Here is a 22011-nt window from a genome sequence, read left to right on the forward strand (position 1 = left end):
ACACAAAAGAGTATCTCACCAAATAGGGCTTAACAACTTTTCTCAGTGCAAATGTTCTATACCCATGCTTTGACAGAGGTGACCAAGACTAAAATCATTCCCTACAAAGGCAATCAGATATTCTGTGTTCAGAGTAATAATAATCCACACTTTCACAATCATTATGACAGGTCTATTGACTTTATTACAACTCTTCATAATAAACAATCAGACATATAGGGCCTCATTCTGAACCTGGTGGTCTCATGACTGCCAGGTCCGCGGATGGTGGTCGGACCGTCGCCAATGCGATGGTCCGACCGCCATATCACAAAAATGGCGGTGGGTGTTGCGGGATGACCGCAATCACTACCAGGATCCTGGATCCCGGCTCTGCCCTGGTGATTGCGATCTTGTTTTCCACCAGCAGTTTCATGTCGGTAACACCAACATGGAATTGCTGATGGAGAATGGGTGCATGGGGTGCCAATGGGGCCCCTTTGGGGCCCCTGCACTGCCCATGCACTTGGCATTATGAACCAGAGAAAATGCTGTAGGCAGCTTCTTGCTAGGCCAGTGGGTGGAAACTGGGGTTTCCGCCTGATGATCTAGCGGGAAGTCCATAATAGCATCGGCGGGGAGGTTGCCACATAGGTGGTGGCCTCCCTGTCGAGAAGTTGGCGGACCGGCTTTTCAGTCTGCCAACTAAAAAATCAGGCCCATAGTCTTTCTCATTGGCTTGTCACTATAGCCAAATTAAGCCCATTGTACTGAGCTTACGTTTTTCACAAAGCAAACATTTGGCAAAGATTCGTGAAAGTACAAATGTATACAAAATTACAGTTAGCAAAGCAAAATACTACCTCCACAAAGAAAGGCAAATAAGGATTATTTTATTGCATATCCCACAGTTTGTTTGGGTCATCCTTAACCCCTTGGTTGCAGAGAACGTAACGGTAACGTTCTCGGCTACAGTGCTCAGGTGCCGAGGACGTAACCATTACGTCCTGGACCCAGCCTACAGGGGGAATGCTAGCGTCCCACTTGGATGCACTTTTTGGACTTTGGGACTCTGCCATCTAGAAAAATCTATTAGACCCAGACACATCTGAAAACTAAATATCGAGGTGAGTCCAGAGTGGTATGCTTCACATGCACCCAGCACCATTTTTTTTCCCACAATGCTCTGAAAACCTCCAACTTTGCTTGAAATCACACGCTTTACCCACATTTTTGTGATGGAACCTTCGTGAATCGGCAGGAATCCACAAAATTTCTTCCACCCAGCATTGTCACATCTATAGCGATAAAAATTCTGCCCCACTTGTCAGCCTAAAAACCCTTTTTTCCAAATTGCCCTTTTGGACCCGCTTTGGTTCCCCCTCAATTTCAACATGGTTTTGGCTCTTCCTGGTCACAGGCACTTTGCCCACCTACACAAGTGAGGTATCATTTTTATCGGGAGACTGAGGGGAATGTTGGGTGGTAGGAAATTTGTGCTGGTGCAGTGATCCCACACAGAAATGTGATTTTTTAGCTAAATGTGATGTTTGCTGAGGATTCTGGGTAAGAAAACACTGGAGAATCCACTCAAATCACACCTCCCTGGATTCCCTTGGGTGTCTAGTTTTCAGAAATGTCTGGGTTTGGTTGGTTTCCCTAGATGGCTGCTGAGCCCAGGACCAAAAACGCACGTGCCTCCCCCCGCAAAAACAGGTAGTTTTGTAGTTGATAATTTTGATGTGTCCAAGTAGTTTTTTGGGGCATATCCTGTTGCGGGCACCAAGCCTACCCACACAAGTCAGGTACCATTTTTATCAGGAGACTTGGAGGAATGCTGGGTGGAAGGAAATCTGTGGCTCCTCTGAGATTCCAGAACTTTCTATCACCGAAATGTGAAGAAAAAGTGTTTGTTTTGCCCAAGTTTGAGGTTTGCAAAGGATTCTGGGTAACAGAACCTGGTGAGAGCCCCACAACTGACCCCATTCTGAATTCTCCTACGTGTCTAGTTTTGAAAAATGTACAGGTTTGCTAGGTTTCTCTAGGTGCCGGCTAAGCTAGAGGCCAAAATCCACAGCTAGACACTTTGCAAAAAACAGGTCAGTTTTCTTTCTGAAAATGTGATGTGTCCACGTTGTGATTTGGGGCATTTCCTGTCTTGGGCACAAGGCCTACCCACACAAGTGAGGTACCATTTTTATCGGGAGACTTGGGGGAATGCTGGGTGGAAGGAAGTTTGTGGCTCTTCTCAGTTTCCAGAACTTTGCAGCACCGAAATGTGAGGGAAAAGTATTTTTTTGCCCAATTTTGTGGTTTGCAAAGGATTCTGGGTAACAGAACCTGGTGAGAGCCCCACAAGTCACCCCATCCGTGATACCCCTAGGTGTCTAATTTAAAAAAAATGCTCAGGTTTGGTAGGTTTCCCTTGTTGCCGGCTGAGCTAGAGGCCCAAATCCACAGCTAGGCACTTTCCAAAAAACAAGTCAGATTCCAATGTAAAAATGTGATGTGTCCATGTTGCGTTTCCTGTCGCGGGCACTAGGCCTACCCACACAAGTGAGGTACCATTTTTATCAGGAGACTGGGGGAACACAGATTAGCAGAACAAGTGTTATTGCCCCTTGTCTTTCTCTACCTTTTTTCCTCAGTGTGTAAAAAAGAAGTCTATTTGAGAAATGCCCTGTGATTCACATGCTAGTATGGGGACCCCGAATTCAGAGATGTGCAAATTACCACTGCCTCTCAACATCTTATCTTGTGCCCATTTTGGAAATACAAAGGTTTCCATGATACCTATTTTTCACTTTTTATATTTCACCAAATGCATTGCTGTATACCCGGTATACAATGAAAACCCATTGCAAGGTGCAGCTCATTTATTGGCTCTGGGTACCTAGGGTTCTTGATGAACCTACAAGCCCTACACACCCCGCAACCAGAAGAGTCCAGCAGATGTAACAGTATATTGCTTTCAAAAATCTGCTATAGCTGGAAAACGTAATAGAAGAAAATGTGGCCAGAAATGGCTCTTTTTTTCACCTCAATTTCAATATTTTTTTATTTTAGCTGTTACTTTCTGTAGGAAAACCTTGAAGGATCTTCACAAATGACCCCTTGCTGAATTCAAAATGTTGTCTACTTTTCAGAAATGTTTAGCTGTCCGGAATCCAGCATTGGTTTCACACCCATTACTGTCACTAACAGGAAGGAGGCTGAAAACACCAAAAATAGTAAAAATGGGCGTATTTCCTAGTAAAATGCCAAAATTGTGTTGAAAAATGTTTCTTTCTGATTCAAGTCTGCTGTTCCTGAAAGTTGGGAAGATGGTGATTTTAGCACCGCAAACCCTTTGTTGATGCCATATTTAGGGAAAGAAACACATACTTTCTTCTGCAGCACTTTTTTCCCATTCTTTAAAAAAGAATGTAGCTGAATTTTGACTAATTCCTTGGTCTTCCCCAGGGGAACCCACAAACTCTGGTACCTGTAGAATCCCTAGGCTATTGGAAAAAAGGACGCAAATTTGTCATGGGTAGCTTATGGGGACAAAAAGTTATGAAGTCGTAAGCACGAACTACCCCAAATAGCCAAAAAAGGCTCGCCAGCTGAGGGGGAAAAGGCCTGGCAGCGAAGGGGTTAAAAAGCCTAGTGTCTCTAATGCATGCTTTTTACAATAATTAGGTCAAGTCTACTGGCCTTGTTATAGTATTGCACAATAAACAGATGAAACCTATAAAATCTGGTATGCTTTTCTCAATTAACTGATGAAGCCTTTCCTCTTTAGCATTTGCTTTAAACTTTAACCATCACCGAAATACTTAAGTGGACATAAACTGCAACCATCATGCGTACAGCTATAAAATTACAACTATGTAGAAAAATACATCTTGCCAAACAATAAGCCAACTCCTCTCAACATTGCCAAACAAGAATCATCACAGTGAAACCCCCAAGGTTTGTCACATTGGGTTGCCACCTTCAAAACTCTTGCCTACTATGGTAATCTGTGAGATTCCATGCAACTAAATACTAGCTGTACGCTTTAACACAACAATTAAATAGCTATCGACTTTAACATGCTTTTAACAATAAATACGTCAGGCCTAATGCCTTAGTCATAACATTTCATAATAAACAGCCCGGGCATATAGCCATGATCATTGGCTTGCCACCATAACCAACTCTTTCCTGCGGCATGGAGTATAAACTTTTGCCACAAGCCATAAAGAGCAAAACATGCAGTCTTTTTAGTGAAAGTACACACAGTTGTCCCATGTAGGCAGTGCCTAAGCCAGTCACTCAGAAAGCACTGCCAAGCTAGATGTTAAAATTCATATAGGTAAATAACTTCCTTCCTACCATCTATGCTGGTGCTAGAGAAAAACACTGTACATTACATAGTTATCTAAGGTGTATTAATAGCATTACAGTGTCACATGTGTTCCTCTGGAAGTTCAAGCTCAGGCAGCTGGATAAACAAATTATCACAGCTCAGTGGAGGGCAAGCACTTTGTTGTGGAAGCACACAACTTCTTCCCAATCAAAGCTCCTTTCCTGGTGAGTCTACCATAATTGTCTAAGGACATCTACTCTGTCAAACCAGACTATAAAACAGACTGCAGGGGGAAGTGAGAGGCAGCATCAGTAATACCCACTTGTTGCTGCTTGCCCTCCTCAGGTTTCTTCTCAGCTCCTGCGAATCTAATGAACTTTTAAAAATAAGCGTGAAATTGGTTTAAGTATTTCGTTGTTGTTTATGCTTGCCATGAATCATCTTGTAACTACAGCAGTTTTTTTGTAATGTGGTTCTTCTCTTGTTGTGGTTGGCAAGGTATTCAACTGTAACTCAGAGACTGAATACCATCATCTCCTCCTGCAAAGCGACCTCAACATCCAGGCGGGAGCTGGAAGTGGCATGTCCGGATAGAGGTAGCAGACATACTCCTGTACGTAGAGGACTGCAGCTGTGCCCAGGAGTGTTAGAACCAAGAGGAGAGAAAAAAGGAAACAGATACTGAGTGTATACGGGAGCTGCTTTCGTGAAAGTAGAACTTTAGCAAGGACCAGAAAGTGGCTCATGATTTACGTCTGATATATTGCGTGTTCGATTTAAAATATTCTGAATGAGCTGCGTTTTCAGTTTTGTTACATTACATTTGTGAAATAAATTAAATAAGGTTTAGAAACTCAGCTTTCAACAGTAGAGGCCAACACAAGTTAGAAGATTGTGTGTGATTTGGAAGATGCTAATCAGCAAGGAGATCTGAAAACTAGAGGAAACGACATAATCTTTTTCTGTAGAAATCATGTTCTTGAAACTGCACCATATATAACTAGTGCCAAACACACAAGCAGGCCCAAACCCACACCTAAACACATTTTCACACCACATCTATTCTGACACGCACGCACACGTATGTATACTCCCATTCACGCACAAAACACACACACACAAACACACAGTCCCTTTTCGCTTGAGATATGCAAATGCAGCTTTACAGGAAGAATCTGGAGTGTCTGACACTGGCACCTGTAGATTAGCTACCATTTAGTGCAGGAGGTGCAGTGGCACCAGGCTCAGAGGCACACTCAACCGTGCTTATTACTGTATTGTATTCAGACACCAGCCGGAGGGCACTTCTTTCCTTGCACTGGGATCCATGACACACAGCCAACGCTACTGAGTGGCGCCTGCATCCCTGTATGTAGTGTGGGTTAAGGCCCATTCACGAGCTTTCATATTGTGACAGGGTTAACAAACTAACTGTACTTGTAATCATATAACAGGTTAATAGGATGCTTATTCTATGTATAAACTGTCTGAATGACAAATATTCATCAACTGCAAGCCGTTGTATCTTTACTGACATCGCGCACTGCCCTGCATTTCTGAAGATAACTGTCCCTGTACCAGTGCCTCACCTTCGTCTAGTCTAGTCCAGGCGATCAAATCTCACGTTATTCCAGCGGCCATGGTAGATGTGTGATGTATTTTTCATGGGGCGCAGCATGTGCAGAGCTCCTTGGAATTTAAGAATACCAGAACAATAGAACCAGTAACAATGCAGACTAAAACACGGGTTCTTCAAACGCTGACAAGAGGAATTATTGAGTAAACAACCAGGCTTTCAGGCCTTTATTAATTCAAGATCAGATTCAGCCCAGAGCAGTCGGCCATCTCTGCTTGATAGATCTCCCAGTGGATGACATGATGGTCACGGTTTTAAAAATAAGTCGTTATTTAAAGGAAGCCTGTGAGATGACAGTCACATATGCAATCAGGCATCAGTGTTCTGCATTGGCTGTAGTCGGTTCATAAGTATGGACGGAGATGCATTATCCTAGTCGAGTCTAGCCCAGCCCTGAGCACTGGCTCCTGGAAAGTGACAGTGGACCAGTGTATGAGGAGCACTCATTCCACGGTGTACCTCGAATATAGTCATCGTCCTGTATTTATTAGTTCTTACTGTAGAGTTCCACATCATCTAATGATTTAAGAATGCACATGAAAACGCAGCCCTCTCCAACCCAATTCTAGCCGAGCGGCTTGAATTGACGGATTCCATCGAAGATGAAAAAAATGGAGCTCTGAAGTTTACCCTCTATTCTTCTGACCTGTCGGAGTTCGAGGCTCTGCTGGGGTTGGGGTCATGGCCCCCCACTAGAACCAGGCCTACATTTATCCAAGTCTGGTAGCAGTCCAAATATTTATCGATCTCCTCACACGAGAAGGACTTATTTGGAGGTGTGAAAAATAGGAAAACACAATAGTAAATGAATATTTTTTGTTTGAAGAAAGGCCACCCTTTATGGTTTGAATTTGGTATAGACTCTTAAGTCAAAGAAATTATAATTCATCCCATGGGGAATGATTTTGCAGTTTCTTACTGTTAATTCCATTTAACTAGGGCCTCCAGTAGAGGTAGAAAGTAACAAAAATCCTACTAGAAATGGGAAGATGTCCGACTTCCACCTCTCAGTTTCTTCATGGCATAGAGATGGAGAAACTGCCTAGTTTCTGATGGCAGAACTTCATGTCATGGGAGACACCAGCTGGCAGAGATCTGTCACCCCAAGTTGTTGGAGGCCTGTCCTAATTAGGACAGGGCTTCTGGCTCTAATTTAGTTCTGTCCATGACTGCCTGTTTACCAGCAAGAATTAAAATATATGGGGCGATGCACTGGGATGCCCATGCTCCACCCATGTAACATCTACCCGACGCAAGGTAATGAAAGGCACGTTACGCACTGCATTGTGTAACTTTGTATTTAGTAAACCACACAAATTGACTTTGAGTGGCATAGTAAATGCCAAAATTAATTTTGTGTTGGGGCTGCACCGCAAAAGTGATGCAACCCTGATGCAAAATCTTAGTATATCTAATTCACCCAAAAATTTCACATGCTTTCCTTTACTTAGCGTCATGGGGACGTTCCATGGGTGGTACATGGGAATTCCCATGCAACCATCCATGGTTTAGATGCAAAACCTTATCTATTTAAAAATAATCAACAGGGTTTTGCATAAAAAAGCTCTGTTTTGACATTGGCATCAACGAGGAGAAACTTTTTTTTCCCCAATCTTTGCCAGGTTTGCATGTTGTATGGGTTATGGATAATGGTTGCTACCAATGCTTGATATTGTTCTGTATTGTCCTTATTATGGAACCCAGAATGCCAGTGTTGGGCAAGTAGTCTTGCTCTTGGCAGATTGTAGGACAGGCTGTCTCCTTGTTTCTTCCCTTTGTGGGCCTTTTAGGGTTCCTGAATAAACTGCAACACTTCTCCTTCCATTCTGGATACTGGTGGATATTTGAAAGGATATCACTGCATCATTACAGATTGGCGACTAGGAGTATTATACTTTCAGACTCACCAAGGTGTGCCTACTTCGCTGCTTTCACCGTTGGCAGTACCAGTGTGGGAATATTTTAATTTACTCTAATATTTTGAGTACCCCAAAATTTACCTTCAGCACCTCAGCTCCAGCACCCTTGAGCTAGAAAAGACTCACCACCCTCCTGGATATCAGGCCCATAAAATCAACTTAGCAGAGTAATAAAAATATTGACTGGACCGCTCAGTAATTGCATTCTAGATCGTTAAAAAGTTAAAGGATTTTGTTACAAAATCTCATAAAAGCCATTACAGAGAAATTAAAAATATATGGCTTGAAGTCTCAAATACAGAGAACATAGTCATAAATCAGAATTATTGATAGTCCCAATAAGCAACATTTCTTAGCACGACATTCTTTCACTCTGTACTTTGTTCAAGGCTGCAACAAGATAGGTTTGCTGGCACAAAGTCGTAAATCGCGTCTCTAACTTTTCACAGAAACATACGTATTTTTACATGGGGACCACTAGCTGTTTTTTTTATAAAACATCTCTCTGCCTCTGTATGTTAGAGGGCGGTTCCAGCCAGATGACTGCCACCGCATGCTGTTTAACTTCACTACAGCTGCTTGCTGAGATTGTCTGTTTTCTGGTCTATATGGCGAAAGTGTCTCAATAGACAACCAGATTTTTCTCTACTGCCATACTCAGGTATGAGGGATGATGTCTTCTCGGGGGGTCCGGAAGGGCTGATTAAGGCTTATCCTGCTGTGATCTAACATAGAACAGTAGGAGCAAAGGAAGGAATCATACTTTTGGCATAGTGATAGTATGGTGGGACTTTTCTTGTGTTTCACTTTTCTTGTCACCATTCTGTTTTTATTATGTTTTATCATCCTAATTATTGCAGTCCTTGTCTTATTATCTAGAACACAGCTGATTCAATAAAACTTATTGAACCTTTTTATGCTTCCCTCTGTCTTTTCATGTGTAAGACAATGTAACTGGGAGAAAAAGATAAGATCTGGTCTGCCGCGATTTTCCTGAGAGGTCACAGTGTTATGCGCCCAGTTGCCACAAATCACCCCTGCTCTTGTGCATAGGTGAGGTGCTGTTAGCTGGTCAGAAACAGATTTGGCTGACAGTTGTCACATGGTGTGGGATCGAACTCAGTTCCCCAGTATTCGGGTGATGCTGCCACCCAAATACAGCAGCCTCATTGGTACAATGAGAGCCAGCGCGACATGGCACCACCAAGGTTTGGTCAGGCACTAATTTCCAGATCTTCCTTAGTATCTCTGTCTCACTTCATGCTAAAGGCACCTCTATACTATATACAGAGATGTCTGTGGTGTTGAGGATTTCCTCCACAGCTAGATAGGTAGCACCTATTTGATGCTGTAGGTTGTTCAAGCTTCAACCTTAAAAGGATCAATCCCCATTTGGTATCCTTACCTCTGATCAAAATTCACTGAATATGGCCCACCTGAACCTGGTGGTAATTGCAGTAAAAATGAGGCTCCCCCTTACTAATCATTTACTACAACATGGCCTCACGGCTCAGCGAGGTGATGTTACTTTTGTAGTTGAGGCTCATCCAGTCTATTGAACAGAAATTATTTTATTCTTGGTTCAATTTTCCAGCAGTAGATGGGAACAGCAACACATTCCATAATTACACTATAGCTAATGTACCTGCACAATACAGAGCATACGCTTCTTTAGATATACCTCTGTCTTTTCAAGACCAACATAACTGGCTTGATGCACCCATACACCACTACACATTAGACATGGTCCTTTAAGTAAGGAAGGCCCTACCTGGCCACAGTTAGCCACATACACACCACATCCTGATACAGACATCTTGGCGGTAGCCGAGGTTTGATGCATATATAATGAGCTTGTTAAAATATATAGACTATTAGTACAGTTTGTAATGCAAGCATTAAACACCAACCCAACATGCGCTGCACCAGCGCAACCACATACAGTCACACCAGGGTTTGAACCTGTGACTGTCCATTCAAATATGGGTAAAATAAATGCTCTGGAGAGAGTGTTTCCCCATATGGGACCTCAAGATAAACACAAAATTCTCATGATGTGCTTCCCTCAGTGGATCATGGCAACACATGGGGTGCGGTATTTGCCACACTCTATATTAGTGCACATTGTAATCCAACATTTGCCAATCTTCTGGAAGTGTTAAAACAAATACAAGTTGAATATGGGGCTGCCCTGGCCCTGGACTTGGGGTTGCAATTAATGGGCAATTGTTCCACTTTGTTTTCAATAATATTAAGTAGTCTTAAAGGGAAAGCAGTAGCCTTGGCTGTATGCCAGTGGCTCCAGGACATTCCTAAACAGGATCAAGAACGTGAGCTGCCACAGATTATCATCAAGACTTACTCTAGTATTGGTTGGGATAGTCTGGGAGCCAGACCTAGTAAACCACAATTACAGGGTAAATCCAATAAGGATTCTACCAAGCAAGCATCTGAAGGTTCTAAACAAAAAACAAACACCTACAAAAGCAAGGGGAGAATCTTTGCGTTCGGAGATCCCTCAAAACCACTATAACCTTAGAAACAGAGATAATATAAAAACTCCTGATAGATATAAATATACTGATACATGCCAATCTTGTTCCTTTCAGGACTCGCCGGATAAACACAGTGAGAGAGGTGAGTGTCAGAGCAGTGTAGTGAGTATGTGAAACACAGAAAGGAGTCACAACACTCATCAGAAGTTTCTGTTAAAAAAAGATGAGAAACTTCCCCAACAAAAACCTCAATTTAAAAAGAAGAAGGTGGTAGAGATTTCTGTACGAAATACCACTCAGAATGAGAGCTTTACTGAAGGAACAGGAAGTGGGCACTGGCCCTGCTAGACAGCTCAGTAGAGGTCACAATAGTTTGCTGGAATCTTCAAGAGCATCTGAAGGTGAAAGCAACAAACAACTTTTTGGAAGTTGACACTGCGACATGCGGGTCTTCCCACCAGACAGGGTATTTAAACTGAAAATACAATTAAAAGGAGGCATTGAGTGCATAATTGATGCTATCTTTTGGGATCATGTAACTACCATTTATAATATTTTACTGGCTGAAAAAGGTTGACTGCCAGAATTTGTTGGTAATCTCCCATATGGGGAAGGGGTAATTGAACCGTCTTTCTCACTCCTAGTTCCAGTAGAGCTCCGAGAGGTTTGTGCTATTGATTGGACATTGGCGCAGGCACCCACGCTGTTTTTCAACCATGTAGGGTAGGATAAAGATTCTCCCTACCATATAATACCAATTAGGTCCCAACCACAACCTCAACCCCAATATCCTATTAAACATGACGCTAAAGCACCTGTGAGGGAAATCCTCACACAGCTAGAATACCAGGGCATAACTGAACCCTGTGTCTCACCAATGAATGGTTGTTCCCCGTAGCTAAACCAGACCATTCCTATAGAATAGTCCTACATTATAGGAATATAAGTAGTCATATATGCACATTTGCCATTCAAAATGCGTACAGTACAGTACTCATTAACAATATAGCGCGCAAGAAATACAAGACAACCCTGGATATTTCCAACAGTTTTTTCTGCCAAAACATAGCGCCTGAAGGTTGGGATTTAACAAGCTTTAGGCTCACAAAAAAAGGTTTTGCAGACTGCCACAAGTGTATAAAAACAGTCCAGGATTGTTTTCAGCTTGAGTTACTTAACTTTTACATGACATTGAGCCTGAGGCATTGTACTACGTAGATGATGTAGAACTTACAGATGATGATCTTGTTCAACATATAAGACAGGTGAACCACATTGTTGTGGGATTGGCCGACGTAGGCTACAAATTTAATTAAAAAAAAATAGTCTTTCTCAATGTCCTATTTTTGGGATACAAACTATCCGATGAAGGCAAGAGCCTAGCTCCCCACTTTCTAGAACTGGTGTACAGTTGCAACCCCCAAACACTATCAAAAAGCGCCAGTCATTGTTGGGCTTTTAAAACTTTGGCAGAACTTACATTCCAGATTATGCACAACACATCAAACCATTATATGGTCTAATACATCCTGACTTTTCAAGTAAATATTGGACAGTGGAACACACACATATTCTTAGAGCATTAAAACAGGACATGCTTGCAGCTAAACACTTACCCACAAGGGACAACAAAACACATTTGGGCACCAGAGTAATTGCTGGCGCCATTGGTTTCACCTATGTAATGTTCAATGAGGGTGATACAATCCCTGTAGCATACAAATCATATCTCTATTCCACAGCTGAACAATGCTTTCCTCCCACAGAAAAAATTCTGACTGCTGTTCAGATGGCTGTAATTAAAGAGAGACCTCTGGTCCAGGAGAAATGCATTATTGTCGTATCTCAGATTCTAGCCCTCGAGGCTGGCACAAAAGCCAGTGTTCCTAATGCAAAGGAATCATCTGCGCTAGATTGAAAGGACAATGTCTCTGACGGCCACTAATGTTGACTGTGTTTTCGACCCTAAATTACAAACTCAGGAATTTGTTCAATATGAACTAGAATAACCAGTTCCAACCTTGCCTATTGACCAATATCACACAATTATTTACACTAATGGGTCAGCCCAGCCAGCAATAGCCACTAAACATCAATACTCTGCCGCCTGTGCGGTTGTGAGTAGCTACATGAAGGATGGCGAATTCCATCCGCGACATACTTACACACAGACTTTGGGGGACTGCACTGCACAACTAGCAGCACTTAAGGCTCTGTTGATGGCACTGGAACACACGGATCCAGGACGATTAACGTTAATCATCTGTGATTTGTAGTATTGTGTCCAGTCCTTCAATGAATACCTGAATTATTGGCACCAGAATGAGTTCTGAAATTCTAAAGGAAACACACTTAACCACATGTGATTGTGGGGGTAAGTAGCAGATCTGAAGAAAACACTACCCAATGTCCATGTAGTCCAAACACTGGGACATCAACGTGTTGGAATACACATTACAGGCAACACCTCTGCTGATGAAGTGGCCAAGGCAGCAATAGCCATGGCTTCTGTTGTGACAATAACTCGTTCACAGATGAGGTTGAATCAGGAAACATTGGCCGCTTTCAAAGCTTTGGGTGAAAGTAAGCCCATGCCAATGGCATATTCTGCCAAATATTCCTACCTCATATCTAGCCTACATACTGCCATAATAACAATGCCAGTTTTGTTTAGCTATTTTAGCCATGTTTTTTTATACACATTATTTTAGAAACTAGGCCTGCCGTTTGTGCACTTTAGCCCAGTTACATCTTATTCAGCTTCATTTTATTATTTTAGCACAGGCCACATTTGCGGTGCTCTTTTATTTTCTTTATCTAGTTGTTCTTGTGCATAGGAAAGCATTGCGTTTCTAGCAAGGCATTATTTTCACTTTGTGCTTTCCTCAAGGCTGCAGCGAGATAGAGTTGCCAGCAAAGTGGTACGCTCTGTCTCCAACATTCACAGAAACATAAACATCCTTATGTGGGGACATTTTCTCAGAACATCAGCTGTTTCATTCTAAAAACACTTCCGTGTCCCATGCACGTTTGAAGGAGATTCCAGCCAAATGACCATGACTGCAAGATGATTGCAGATTGCCTTCGCTACAGTTGCTTGTTTAGACTACTGGATCCCTGGCCTACATGGGATGGTGGCTTTCTAGCAACAGGCTTCCTTGCTCAAGTATTGGGAATGATATCTTCCCAGGGGGAAAACGCTGTGCTCTAACATAGCTTAGGTAGGAACCACATATATTTACCATATTGACCGTATGGTGGGACTTTTTCTGTGTTTCACTCTTGTTCTGCTTTCCCACTTATCTCCTATCGGAGCTTACAGAACTTCTCTGGAATGCACTTCTGAGTTCAAAGAAGACCGTTATTGTTGTTAATTCTCCCCCACCCACACGTTCCTGAGAGACTAAATTAGTAGATTGGAAGCACACGTTTAAAAGTAGTCGCAGCAATGAAAGCAAAATATATCACAGTACTTCTCAGTTGCAATGTACACAGCAAATATATATAACATAACTGCAAAGCATAGCATAAAAGTCAAATTCATCACCGTATGGGCAAGGCGGTAGGGCCTAAAGCTTCATCTTTCTGGGGTCTGCAAGTTGATGACTCCGGTCAACTGCGAGAAAGAGATTTTCTACCCAAACGGGAGACTGGCAACTGACGTCTAGCTCCAGCCTGAAGTCAAGCAGGTTCGAATCTAACTCACTGTAGCCCAGAGTCATCCTTAAAGGCAAACTCAGTGTGAGATCCGAACAACCTTGGAGAGTGGCCAGTTCTCCTGAGCCATTCCGCTCTCAGACTGGATTGCGAGGTAAACACAAAATCTACGTGCTCTTATCAGCTAAGGTCTGGTGTGAAGAAAACAGCTTGGTTCATCTTATGGAAAAACACAGCTTGGAAAAACACAGACATCTGTAATGTCTCAACTGCAATGTCTAACCCCACGTTAAAGCCAATAGGCAGCTAACCTAAATATCAAATGCAATGTCTAATGTCATGTCAAAGTCAATAGGTAGCTAAACTGAATACAGAATGTAATGTCTAATGCCATGTCAAAGCCAATAGGCAGCTAAACTGAATATCAAAAGTAATGGCTAACTCCATGTTAAAGCCAATAGGCAGCTAAACTGAACAAAACATATAGGGGGTCATTCTGACCCTGGCGGTCGGTGACCGCCAGGGTCACCGACCACGGGAGCACCGCCAACAGGCTGGCGGTGCTCCGTTGAGCATTCTGACCGCGGCGGTTCAGCCGCGGTCAGAAACGGAAAGTCGGCGGTCTCCCGCCGACTTTCCGCTGCTCGGGAGAATCCTCCAGGAACAGGATGGCGGTAGGGGGTGCCGTGGGGCCCCTGGGGGACCCACAAAGTATTTCAGTGTCTGCAATGCAGACACTGAAATACGCGACGGGTGCCACTGCACCCGTCGCACCCCTGCAACTCCGCCGGCTCCATTCGGAGCCGGCATCCTCGTTGCAGGGGCATTTCCGCCGGCCCAGCGGAAATGTAAGAATGGCCGCCGCGGTCTTTTGACCGCGGTGCGGTCATTTGTCGGCGGGACTTTGGCGGGCGGCCTCCGCCGCCCGCCAAAGTCAGAATCAGGCCCATAATGTGCTACTGATGAACATTGAGCAACTAATATGCACAGTGGTGAAACACTTAGGGCCTCATTACGACCCTGCCGGTAAAAACCGCCAGGGCCGTGGTCCGCGGGAGCACCGCTAACAGGCTGGCGGTGCTCCTTTGGGCATTCTGACCGCGGCGGTACAGCCGCGGCCAGAAACGGAAAGTGGGCGGTGTACCGCCGACTTTCCGCTGCCCAGGGGAATCCTCCATGGCGGCGCAGCTTGCTGCGCCGCCATGGGGATTCGGACCCCCATACCGCCATCCTGTTCCTGGCGGTTTCGGCCGCCAGGAACAGGATGGCAGTATGGGGTGTCGTGGGGCCCCTGGGGGCCCCTGGGGGCCCCTGCAGTGCCCATGCCAATGGCATGGGCACTGGAGGGGCCCCCGTAAGAGAGCCCCACTTTGAATTTCAGTGTCTGCTTGGCAGACACTGAAATTCGCGACGGGTGCTACTGCACCCGTAGCACCCCTTCCACTCCGCCGGCTCCATTCGGAGCCGGCTTCCTCGTGGAAGGGTGTTTCCCGCTGGGCTGGCGGGCGGCCTTTTGGCGGTCGCCCGCCAGCCCAGCGGGAAACCCAGAATAACCGCGGCGGTCTTATGACCGCGCAGCGGTATTCTGGCGGTCCCAGCCAGGCCGGCGGCGTCCGCCGCCGGCCGGGGTCAGAATGACCCCCATAGTCATTGGTCAAACACAATTAATAGCATCACAACTCTCCTTGTCATCAATACTCTGCTGCCTGGGCAGTTGTGAGTAGCTACATGAAGGATGGTGAATTCCATCCGCAACATACTTACACACAGACTTTAGGGGACTGCACTGCACAAATAGCAGCACTTAAGGCTCTGTTGATGGCACTGGAACACACGGATCCAGGACGATTAACTTAATCATCTGTGATTTGTAGTATTGCGCCCAGTCCTTCAATGAATACCTGCTTTACTGGCACCAGAATGAGTTCCGAGATTCTAACGGAAACACAGTTAACCATATGGTGGGACTTTTTCTGTGTTTCACTCTCCTTTTCACCATTTTGCTTCTAGCTTGTTTTATCATCCTAGTTATTGCAATTCATGCCATTTTCTCTAAGATGCAGTTAATTCAAGAAACCTTATTAAACCATTCTCTGCCTCTGTTTCTCTTTGCACATGTGAGAATAATGTAACTGAGAGAAAAGAATGAGATTTGATCGACTACGATTCCCATGAAGAGTCATTTCTGTCATGTGGCTGGTTCAAACAATCAACCCTGCTCTTGGGCAGAGATGAGGTGTTGCTAGTTAGGCAGAAACCCCAGATTAGGCCGACAGTTGTCACATAGTGTGGGACTGGACTCAGATCCCCACAATTCAGATGATTCTGCCACCTGAATCCAGTAGCCTCATTAGAATAATGAGAGCCTACGTGACACCAGGGGTGAGTGATCGTGTGATCAAGACTTGAGTTGATTAAAGCAGTGCATGAGGGAGTTACTTCTGCCCATGCTGGTGTGGCGGCTACTATTTCTCTACCACAAGCACGTTACTGGTGGCCAGGTCTATACAAACAGACCAAACATTATGGGGGTCATTCTGACACCCGCCGGGCGCGGTCACCGCGCGCCCGGCGGGAGCCGCCAAAATACCGTACCGCGGTCGGAAGACCGCGGCGGGTATTTTGAGTTTTCCCCTGGGCTGGCGGGCGGCCTCCAAAAGGCCGCCCGCCAGCCCAGGGGAAAACGACCTTCCCACCATGAGGCCAGCTCGTAATCGAGCCGGCGGAGTGGGAAGGTGCGACAGGTGCTACTGCACCCGTCGCGTATTTCACTGTCTGCTATGCAGACAGTGAAATACAAGCGGGCCCTCTTACGGGGGCCCCTGCAGTGCCCATGCCATTGGCATGGCGAACCCATGCCCATGCCCATGCCATTGGCATTGGCGAACCGCCAGGAACAGGATGGCGGTAGGGGGTGTCAGCCTTGGAGGATTCTGACGGGCAGCGGAAAACCGGCGGGAGACCGCCGGTTTTCCTGCACTGACCGCGGCCAAAGCGCTGCGGTCAGAATGCCCTGCGGGGCACCGCCGGTCTGTCGGCGGTGCTCCCGCCGACCCTGGCCCCGGCGGTCTGAGACCGCCGGGGTCAGAATGACCCCCTATGTCTTTTGATGTGACATCTGTCAGCAAATAAAAGGGTCCACTGTCAAACACACACCACAGACACCCCTCTTATTTTCCCACAAACCACTACAATGTGTGTACATGGACCATTGTGGACCATTGACACCTGATGGTGCATACAAATATATCTTAGTCGCTGTCGACTCATGCTCCAGATTTCCATGGTTATGGCCACAATGCTAAGCTGATGCTCACACTGTTATGAAAGAGTTGCACATATGCAGTTCTGGCTTTCCACTCTGACCAGGCTCCTGCTTCAAGGGCATTTAGGACCCATGGCTTCATTAGGGTTCCAACTGTACTATTCGTCTCTGTATCATCCCAAGGAAAATAGTGTTGTGGAGTGAAGAAACCGAGACTTAAAGCAATCCTTAGCAGTGAGAGTATTATGCACTGGTCATAGTTAGCTTAATCACCTGTATGAAGTCCTGAGAGCACTTAATAAGCTGACCAGAAGGTCCCTTGGTGGGCGCACTCCATATGAAGCCATGTTTGGAACACAAATGTATGTTCCAGATCTTGATAGTCCTGGTGCGGAGGCAGCAGACACACCTTTTGATATAAATGAACATGTCACTGTCTTGCAGGACTTACAACAGTTCCGAGATGACAGCACATCTTCCAGTGCCGCCTCCTTGGGAATGAGGGATGCAACAATAACACCTACCATCAGGATTCCAAAAGTTAGGCCTCTAGTGCATGAAAAGATTACTGTGAAAAAGGAGTTTGGTCCTTCTTATCGTGCACTGGTACAAGTTCTGGCAATACAGGGTACCAGAACTATGATTGTAGCAAGCTGCCTGGTTCTAAAGAAAACTGCTTTGTCTCCATCACCAATGTCAAGTTGCACCATATGGCCGATCCTACACAACAGACCTAGAGGACTCCTGGGTAGTTCACGACTCCCTCTCACTAAAGACCAGCAGACCTAGAGGACTCCTGGGTAGTTCCCGACTCCCTCTCACTAAAGACCAGAATGTTTTCCTACAGGGTTTGAACAGCAACGTTGACACTTCCCCAAGCTCAGGGAGGGTGGATGACCCTACTGTCTTCTTCTGTGACAAGAAACATCTACAGCAATGAGCAATCATTCTCAAATTCATCTTAAATGGATGGAATTGTTTACTATAAACCACCAAGGGAGACTGTTTCTAGGTATTTTGCTGACATCAACAACTCTTTCACCGACACATCTTCTACAACAACACTGTCAAGAGCACGTAAGCTGATAAATTGGCTCAAAATGAACTACTTAATTTGTCCATGGAACTATCTGTGGGTTTTACTAACTGTACTTGAATTCCTTCTGCAGATTGGATTTGTCATTGTCTTCTTCTTACTGATACAAGGTCATTACCTTCTTGAATGCTCTGCAGTTGAACTGGGGGATGAGGTCTTAAAACCACATTTTTCTTCCCATAAGGTCCATCGTGATTGGTCCCTAGTCAACATTTCAGCCATAGCAGTTCCTGATGGGATTGTTTGGCATAAAGTTTCCTTTGATATATTTGGTCCGATGGAGGTTGTTCAAATTCCATATGTTTTCAAACTATCTTTACAATGATGTAATAACACCTAGAGTTGTTTCTGTTGATTGGGATGTGAAAACAGTTGATTCTATGCTATCTGAATTAGAGTACTTTACTGTATTTGAATGTAAAGATAATTACCAAACAAATGACAAAAGAAAATGATGGTGATATATTCTGTTACAATTATTATGGACACAATTTTATTCACAGAGCAACCGCCCCAAAGACTATTTTTAAGTACACATTAGGGGAACATTGTCTGTCTCTGCCAGTGGGGAGTTCAAAAACATACTTTGAAAAATGTGTATATTTTTCTGGGCATACTGTTAAAAATGTTAAGTCGTATTATTTTAAATTGCCTACAGTGGAAACACACAAGGTTTTATTAACGGACACAAAATTAATTTATTAAGATTCCTTTGTTTCAAGGTTGGCTATAGAAGGCTATGAATATTTGCTGAAGTTAATCAACTTAAACACTGTGTGGGGAACTAAAAATTGGGAAATAAGGGGAAAAGAAGCTTTATTTAGAGCATGCTCGATATCTGTTCAAATTATATTTTTAAATAAAACTATGCCACAGACAAGTTGTTTAGGCTTGGCAAAGATTAAGAAATTGAATGCACCCAGTATCCCTGCCCCTGCTAAATTTAACAAATGACAAAAATATATTAATGCAACTGGTGGGTGGTTATTGTCACCAGTGGACACAAATGGTTGTCATGTGCATTTTGTAAACTCCACAGGGGGTTTTAGAACTAGTAGACCAGACCCTTGCTATGTGTCATCAGAACACTCAGGTATAGAAACAACATACAGTGTAGGGAAATTATGCAAGCAATGGTTAAAAAAGTTCCTAGCTGGATGCTGATAAAGAACACCCCAGTCTCCTGTCAAACAACACAGACTTGCAGGATTTCATGGTAGGCCCTCGAAGACAATGTAAAAAGCACTTCTAATAAGCAATTTGCAATAAAAGTTGGAAACTTTCCCAACAAGAAGCCGCAGCCCGGTTAAGGCACATAAATCAGGAGAATTTGCAGAAAGCATTAGCCATTGTAGATAATGGGATTAACACATTGTCTGACTACATATACACTTTAAATAATTTTGTTTCATCTGCAATAGATATTGTAAAAAGTGACTGTGGCAGGCTGAACAGTATACACCAGACAAAAATCCGATATTCTGGTAAGTAAAGATTTATTGTAAAGACGTTAAGGTTTGTTAATTCAAGTTTATATCATTAAATGTGGTAGGGCCCAGTAAACAAGTCTCTTCTTTAACTTGGTCTTCTTTCTCTCTCTTTTCTTCCTTTGTCAGGTTTCTCGATTGGTTTGGCAAGGGTCCAGGGAGGTACCGACAAGAAAAACAAAAGAAGACTTGGGTAAGTATAGAGGTATATACTGGGGCTCTTACTAGTGGAAAGTAAAGGGGGAGTGGATAAGTAGGGGAATAGAAGGCAAAGTGCATTCACCCGTGAAGTGTGCTAAAGTATAATTCCTTCTGTGTTTCCGAACAGTCATAAGGTGCACCCGAGAGGTTTTTGTTTGTTTTAATCAGACTGTGCCCTTTTCTTTCTCCCTCTCCCCTCTTACCCCTGTTATCCCTCCCCACTCCCTTTTCCTAGTGAAGTTTTAGGGTTCCTGCCCCTTGCCCCTAGGAGGGACCGTACCTTGGTGAGCCACGACCCTCCAGGGTCGTGGCTAGGCTCCTTCGTCTGGTTGTCCTCCTCTTGGGGAATCTTCGGCTCCTTCGTCTGGTTGTTCGGATCCTGCGCGTCCTCACTGGTCTCCGTCCTCCTCTTACTGCCGCCGTCCCGCTCTTCGTCGTTGGTCTCCTCCTGTGGCCGATCCGCGGCCGTTTTGTATACGAGCGTTTCCCCGGAAACGGGGAAACGCAGCTGTGGCGCGTTGTGCGTCCCCATGGTTACATGGGGACGCGGAAATGACGTATCGGGTTCGCCCGACACGTCATTTCCTCCGTCTGCTGTCACCGTGATCGGGTTCGCCCGATCACATACCCCTTCCCAAGAACGGTCCTGGTCGAGGACCGGAGTAGGGCAAGGAAACCGGGAGAGGTAATCCGCAGGACCTTGTTGCGTACCAGGAACATGACAAACCTGAAAGGAAGAAGGCTGAAGCTCAAGAAACCATCTGAGAATTCTAGAGTTGGAATCCTTATGGGCAGCAAGCCAGGTAAGCGGAGCATGATCAGTATACAGTACAAACGGGCGACCCAGAAGATAATACTGCAAAGTCTCCACAGCCCATTTAATGGCCAAACACTCCTTCTCAATCGTGGGGTAATGGCATTCTCTGGGAAGCAACTTCCGGCTAATAAAGACAATCGGGTGATCTCCACCACCCACCTCCGGTTGAGCGAGCACTGCCCCAATGCCCACATTCGAAGCATCTGTGTACACATGAAAAGGTCGGGAGAAATCCGGGCACCGTAAAACCGGTTCTGAGGTAAGGGCAGATTTTAACTGTTCAAAACTGCGTCTCTGAGTGTCTGAAAAAGGGACCAATTTATTGGGGTGTTTTTTTGACAAAAGATCAGTCAGTGGCGCCGCCACCGTGGAATACCCCGGGATAAACCTACGATAGTAACCCACGAGCCCAAGGAAGGAACGCAAATCTCTTTTTGTCTTGGGGTTTGGGGCATTTTGAATAGCTTCTACTTTAGACATTTGAGGCTTTAGCATACCACTGCCTATCTTATAGCCGAGATACGAGATGTCAGTCTTCCCCAAAACACATTTCTTGGGATTAGCAGTCAACCCGGCGTCTGTGAGAGTATTCAAAATTTGGTGCAGATGGTACAGGTGGTCAAGCCACGTATTACTAAAGATAACAACGTCATCAAGATAAGCAGCAGAGAATGAATGAAAGGGTTTCAACAATCTATCCATCAACCTTTGAAAGGTTGCCGGCGCCCCATGGAGACCAAAAGGTAACACGGTGAATTGATATAATCCAGATTGAGTCGAGAAGGCTGTTTTTTCTTTATCTTCGGGGAAAAGGGGTATTTGCCAGTATCCTTTAGTGAGGTCTAAAGTGGACATGTATTTAGCTGTTCCTAGCTTCTCGAGAACATCATCCACCCGTGGAATGGGATATGAGTCAAATTCAGAGATGGCATTGAGTTGGCGGAAGTCAATACAAAAACGAACTGTTCCGTCAGGTTTGGGAACCAGAACTACGGGTGAGCACCATGGGCTGACCGAAGGCTCAATAACTCCCATGTGTATCATTTTTTCTATTTCGGTTTCGATGGTATGTTTCCTAGCTTCGGGAATACGATAGGGCCGTAATCGAATAATCTGCCCTGGAGCT

This window comes from Pleurodeles waltl, chromosome 3_1 (genome assembly GCF_031143425.1).
Source record: "Pleurodeles waltl isolate 20211129_DDA chromosome 3_1, aPleWal1.hap1.20221129, whole genome shotgun sequence".
NCBI classification, from domain to species: domain Eukaryota; kingdom Metazoa; phylum Chordata; class Amphibia; order Caudata; family Salamandridae; genus Pleurodeles; species Pleurodeles waltl.